Raw genomic sequence first — 7422 nt, forward strand, 5'->3', positions numbered from 1 at the left:
CTCCTGGACCTAGCACCAGTACTTCCGTAGACCCTGGTGAAGTGGCGAGCACCAGCATGGAAGTTGAAACTGGTTCGGTGGCACGTGCAGTAAGATCCCAGTCGCAGCCACCAAGAAGACGGGCCCGTACTACCCCTAATTTACCAGAGGTGCTGGCAAACCCAAATTGGCAATCCCCTGATTCCGCCGCACCCGTACTTCCCCCTTTCACCGCCCAGTCTGGAGTCCAGGTGGAGACAGATAATCTAGGATCGGCCCTAGACTTTTTCTATCTGTTCTTCACCCAGGATCTCTTGGACTTAATTGTGGCAGAGACCAACCGTAAGGCCACACAATATATAACCGCCAATCAAGAAAAGTACCTTGCCCAGCCTTTTCGGTGGAAACCAGTCCAAGTTTCCGAAATGAAAATTTTTTTGGGCCTTCTCCTTCACACGGGACTAGTAAAGCAGAATGTGTTGCGGTCTTATTGGTCTACGGACCCAGCACATCATGTTCCCCTGTACTCTGCTGCCATGTCCAGGACACGATTTGAGAACATCCTGAGCTTCCTGCACTTCAATGACAACGAAACCTGTCATCGAAGTGACCACCCTGCTTTTGACCGGCTCCACAAAATTCGACCCCTCATAGACCACCTGTCATCCAGATTTGCAGATGCTTATACCCCTGACCAGGACATCTGCGTAGACGAGTCCCTCATACGCTTTACCGGGCGCCTTCGCATCAAACAGTACATCCCAAACAAGCGCGCCCGGTATGGGGTGAAACTGTATAAGCTCTGTGAAAGGGCCACAGGCTATACATCTTATTTTAGGGTCTATGAGGGAAAAGACTCAAAATTGGAGCCGGTCGGATGCCCTGACTACCTGGGGAGCAGTGGAAAGGTTGTGTGGGACTTGGTGTCACCCTTGTTCCAGAAGGGGTACCATCTTTTTGTGGACAATTATTACACAAGTGTGGCCCTCTTTCAGCACTTAAAAATAGAAAAAATCCGATGCTGTGGCACCGTGCGGCCTAGTCGCCGGGGCTTCCCCCAACGGCTCATTACCACCAAACTTCAACGGGGGCAGAGGGCCGCCTTGTGTGCTGACGACCTGCTCGCGGTGAAATGGAAGGACAAGAGGGAGGTTTACTTCCTGTCCACCATTCACGCAGACACGACAGTTGAAATTCAACGGCGAACTAAGGTCATTGAAAAACCCCTTGTCGTCCACGAGTATAATACTAACATGGGAGGGGTGGACTTCAATGACCAGAGGTTAGCGTCCTATTTAGTTGCCCGAAAAACAAGACGCTGGTATAAAAAAGTGTCTTTTTACCTCATTCAATTGGCAATTTACAACAGCTTTGTTCTCTACAGTAAGGCTGGGAGAACTGGCTCGTTTATTCAATTTAATAAACAGATCGTGATGGAACTCCTGTATCCAGGAGGTGCCGTGGCCCAACCCCAAGATGCAACTAGCCGGCTACATGGAAGGCATTACGCCTATCCAATTCCGACTACCCCAGGTCAACGAATCCGAAGAAAACGCTGTCGTGTCTGCAGCAGGGCTGGAATAAGGCGTGACACCACTGTTTATTGTCCCACCTGTCCTGACCAGCCTGGCCTATGCCTAGGGGAGTGTTTTGAGAGGTACCACGAGCAGGTACACTATTAGAGAATAGGGAACTCCACACACAGCGGTAGGCACACAAGGGTCTCTCAGTGCTATTTCACACTGCTGCGATGCGTTAGGGCAAAATGCCTAGCAAAAGTCACACTTTGCGGTCCCCCCCTACGCCGGAAGTGCTTGACTTAACGCTAGTGCATGCCTACGTTACTGCGTGGCTTCTGTGGCAATATCGATCGGTGCGGAAGTCATGTTAGTCTATGGCGACGCAGTTCATTACTAGGCCGAATGCTACTCTTGTGGTATTGCCTGAAGGTCTGTTTTGGACGATACGGTGCGGCGGGCTCGACCCACCGGATATGTCAATATGCAGTGTGAAACCAAACATCGGGTTTCCAGAGACCCTAATACACAGGGCTGCCAGAAACCTCTCCTTTCACTTGGGACAAATTGCGTAATGTATTTCGCCACAACTCTGTGCGATTTGCACTTCGCACATTGTTCCATGGGGGAGGAGAGGTTTGTCCTCGGGAGGTAAGTTAAAAAAAAACAAAAAACAGGTAAGCAAAGAAGTTAATGTTTGGTTTGCAATGTTAAGTTTTTTATTAAAAAAGTTCAAAGGTTATTAATGTTAATGAAGTAATTGCTTTGCTGCTTGCTTGTTTTTTGGGGTTTTTTTTCTCTTTTTCCATCCAATAACCTTCCAGGTGGACCGAGCGAACGACTAACCAGCTGCAGTACTGATGGTGCATCCTGACAGAACGTTGCGCGTCTGTCAGCTTACACACAAGTCGGTGCATGCAGCGCTGCAGGACGAGATTTCTCCTCCGCAGTCAAAAAGATACGTTTGCCGAGGCATATGGGCCGAGGCGTGGTGTTGGGGATTCATATGCTTTGGCAAACACTTTGTATCAAAAAAGAACTCTGGCAATGATTTGTTCATCCACATCGATCGGTGTGAATGGATAAATCAGGTTTGCCAGGGCATACGAGCTGGTGGGTTTGGATTTTTGGGGCGGCAGCTCCTATGTCCTGGCAGACGCCTTCCCCTCCTTTTTGTATTGTTTTGTCTTTTTTTCTATCCAGACCGACCAATCAGCTGCAGCACTGATGGTGCATCCTGACAGAACATTGCGCGCCTGTCAGCTTACACACAAGTCGGTGCATGTAGCGCTGCAGGACGAGATTTCTCCTCCGCAGTCAAAAAGATACGTTTGCCGAGGCATATGGGCCGAGGAGTGGTGTTGGGGATTCATATGCTTTGGCAAACACTTTGTATCAAAAAAGAACTCTGGCAATGATTTGTTCATCCACATCGATCAGTGTGAATGGATAAATCAGGTTTGCCAGGGCATACGAGCTGGTGGGTTTGGATTTTTGGGGCGGCAGCTCCTATGTCCTGGCAGACGCCTTCCTCCTCTTTTTTTTTTTTCAAAATTTTTTGGCATCCACATTGATTGATTGTTTGACGTTCATTTTTCCTTTCAGCCCACAGTGCATTACCCTTATGCCCAATATAAGGAGTATAGCAGAAACTCCTAATACTGGCCATACATGTAATGATTGCAGAGACCCTAAAATGCCAGGACAGACCCCACGAATGATGCCATTTTGGAAAGAGGACACCCCAAAGTATTCCGTGAGGTGCATGGTGAGTTCATAGAATGTTTTATTTTTTGTCACAAGTTAGCAGAAATTGTGGTTTTGTGTTTTTGTTTTTTTTTTCACAAAATGTCATTTTCCGCTAACTTGTGACAAAAAATAAAATTTTCTATGAACTCACCATGGCCCTCATGGAATACCTTAGCGTGTATTCTTTCCAAAATGGGGTCATTTGTGGGGTTTGTTAACTGTCCTGGCAAGTGGGCGGGGTGCTAAATTTTGAGCACCCCTGTAAAGCCTAAAGGTACTCATTGGACTCTGGGCCCCTTAGCGCAGTTAGGGTGCAAAAAAGTGCCACACATGTGGTATCGCCGTACTCGGGAGAAGTAGTATAATGTGTTTTGGGGTGTATTTTTACACATACCTATGCTGGGTGGGAGAAATACCTCTGTAAATGACAATCTTTTGATTTTTTTACACACAATTGTCCATTTACAGAGTTATTTCTCCCACCCAGCATGGGTATGTGTAAAAATACACCCCAAAACACATTGTACTACTTCTCCCGAGTACGGCGATACCACATGTGTGGCACTTTTTTGCACCCTAACTGCGCTAAAGGGCCCAAAGTCCAATGAGTACCTTTAGGATTTCACAGGTCATTTTGCGGAATTTGATTTCCAGACTACTCCTCACGGTTTAGGGCCCCTAAAATGCCAGGGCAGTATAGGAACCCCACAAATGACCCCATTTTAGAAAGAAGACACCCCAAGGTATTCAGTTAGGAGTATGGGGAATTCATAGAAGATTTTATTTTTTTGTCACAAGTTAGCAGAAATTGATTTTAATTGTTTTTTTCCACAAAGTGTCATGTTCCGCTAACTTGTGACAAAAAATAAAATCTTCTATGAACTCACCATACTCCTAACGGAATACCTTGGGGTGTCTTCTTTCTAAAATGGGGTCATTTGTGGGGTTCCTATACTGCCCTGGCATTCTAGGGGCCCTAAACCGTGAGGAGTAGTCTTGAAACCAAATGTCGCAAAATGACCTGTGAAATCCTAAAGGTACTCATTGGACTTTGGGCCCTTTAGCGCAGTTAGGGTGCAAAAAAGTGCCACACATGTGGTATTGCCGTACTCGGGAGAAGTAGTATAATGTGTTTTGTGGTGTATTTTTACACATACCCATGCTGGGTGGGAGAAATACCTCTGTAAATGACAATCTTTTGATTTTTTTACACACGATTGTCCATTTACAGAGTTATTTCTCCCACCCAGCATGGGTATGTGTAAAAATACACCCCAAAACACATTATACTACTTCTCCCGAGTACGGCAATACCACATGTGTGGCACTTTTTTGCACCCTAATTGCGCTAAAGGGCCCAAAGTCCAATGAGTACCTTTAGGATTTCACAGGTCATTTTGCGGAATTTGATTTCCAGACTACTCCTCACGGTTTAGGGCCCCTAAAATGCCAGGGCAGTATAGGAACCCCACAAATGACCCCATTTTAGAAAGAAGACACCCCAAGGTATTCAGTTAGGAGTATGGGGAATTCATAGAAGATTTTATTTTTTTGTCACAAGTTAGCAGAAATTGATTTTAATGGTTTTTTTCCACAAAGTGTCATGTTCCGCTAACTTGTGACAAAAAATAAAATCTTCTATGAACTCACCATACTCCTAACGGAATACCTTGGGGTGTCTTCTTTCTAAAATGGGGTCATTTGTGGGGTTCCTATACTGCCCTGGCATTCTAGGGGCCCTAAACCGTGAGGAGTAGTCTTGAAACCAAATGTCGCAAAATGACCTGTGAAATCCTAAAGGTACTCATTGGACTTTGGGCCCTTTAGCGCAGTTAGGGTGCAAAAAAGTGCCACACATGTGGTATTGCCGTACTCGGGAGAAGTAGTATAATGTGTTTTGTGGTGTATTTTTACACATACCCATGCTGGGTGGGAGAAATACCTCTGTAAATGACAATCTTTTGATTTTTTTACACACGATTGTCCATTTACAGAGTTATTTCTCCCACCCAGCATGGGTATGTGTAAAAATACACCCCAAAACACATTATACTACTTCTCCCGAGTACGGCAATACCACATGTGTGGCACTTTTTTGCACCCTAACTGCGCTAAAGGGCCCAAAGTCCAATGAGTACCTTTAGGATTTCACAGGTCATTTTGCGGAATTTGATTTCCAGACTACTCCTCGCGGTTTAGGGCCCCTAAAATGCCAGGGCAGTATAGGAACCCCACAAATGACCCCATTTTAGAAAGAAGACACCCCAAGGTATTCAGTTAGGAGTATGGGAAGTTCATAGAAGATTTTATTTTTTTGTCACAAGTTAGCGGAAATTGATTTTAATTGTTTTTTCCCACAAAGTGTCATGTTCCGCTAACTTGTGACAAAAAATAAAATCTTCTATGAACTCACCATACTCCTAACGGAATACCTTGGGGTGTCTTCTTTCTAAAATGGGGTCATTTGTGGGGTTCCTATACTGCCCTGGCATTTTAGGGGCCCTAAACCGTGAGGAGTAGTCTTGAAACCAAATGTCGCAAAATGACCTGTGAAATCCTAAAGGTACTCATTGGACTTTGGGCCCTTTAGCGCAGTTAGGGTGCAAAAAAGTGCCACACATGTGGTATCGCCGTACTCGGGAGAAGTAGTATAATGTGTTTTGTGGTGTATTTTTACACATACCCATGCTGGGTGGGAGAAATAACTCTGTAAATGGACAATTGTGTGTAAAAAAAATTAAAAAAATTTTCATTTACAGAGATATTTCTCCCACCCAGCATGGGTATGTGTAAAAATACACATCAAAACACATTATACTACTTCTCCTGAGTACGGCAATACCACATGTGTGGCACTTTTTTGCAGCCTAACTGCGCTAAGGGGTCCAAAGTCCAATGAGCACCTTTAGGCTTTACAGGGGTGCTTACAATTTAGCACCCCCAAAATGTCAGGACAGTTAACACACCCCACAAATGACCCCATTTTGAAAAGTAGACCCTTCAAGGTATTCAGAGAGGGGCATGGTGAGTCCGTGGCAGATTTCATTTTTTTTTGTCGCAAGTTAGAAGAAATGGAAACTTTTTTTTTTTTTAGTCACAAAATGTCATTTTCCGCTTACTTGTGACAAAAAATAATATCTTCTATGAACTCACTATGCCTCTCAGTGAATACTTTGGGATGTCTTCTTTCCAAAATGGGGTCATTTGGGGGGTATTTATACTATCCTGGAATTCTAGCCCCTCATGAAACATGACAGGGGGTCAGAAAAGTCATAGATGCTTGAAAATGGGAAAATTCACTTTTTGCACCATAGTTTGTAAACGCTATAACTTTTACCCAAACCAATAAATATACACTGAATGGGTTTTTTTTTATCCAAAACATGTTTGTCCACATTTTTCGCGCTGTATGTATACAGAAATTTTACTTTATTTGAAAAATGTCAGCACAGAAAGTGAAAAAAATCATTTTTTTGCCAAAATTCATGTCTTTTTTGATGAATATAATAAAAAGTAAAAATCGCAGGAGCAATCAAATAGCAGCAAAAGAAAGCTTTATTAGTGACAAGAAAAGGAGGTAAAATTCATTTAGGTGGTAGGTTGTATGAGCGAGCAATAAACCGTGAAAGCTGCAGTGGTCTGAATGGAGAAAAAGGCTCTGGTCCTTAAGGGGCGAAAAGACTGTGGTCCTGAAGTGGTTAAAGAGCACACCAAATACATTAGAATAACTTCTTTAATAACTTCAACTTTTCTTCATATAACACTGCAACATGTGCAGCCATGTACAAATTGTGGAGGATAAAAATAAATAAATAAATCACAAAAGGTGGTTTAACAGTTCAATCTTGTCAGATAACATAAGATTGTCAGATAACATAAGATGGTGGATGTATTTGACTCTCTGTGCTTGAATCTGTACTCTGGAGCTGATTGGATCTATACTCTGATGATGAATCTGCATTTGATCTTGTATTTGTGCTCTGAATTTGATATTCAACTTGTATTTGATATTCAACTTGTATTTGAATTTGCATGTGTTATTCGATTTGATTTGCATTTGAATGTGGTGGAACTGCAAGTAAACACATAACAACAGATTCACTATATAGGCCTACTTACTCTTACACTATTAAACAATAAGGGAACATAGATAAGTGTATTAAATACCTATTTGGCC

Source organism: Hyperolius riggenbachi, chromosome 10 (genome assembly GCF_040937935.1).
Source record: "Hyperolius riggenbachi isolate aHypRig1 chromosome 10, aHypRig1.pri, whole genome shotgun sequence".
In the NCBI taxonomy this organism is placed as follows: Eukaryota; Metazoa; Chordata; class Amphibia; order Anura; family Hyperoliidae; genus Hyperolius; species Hyperolius riggenbachi.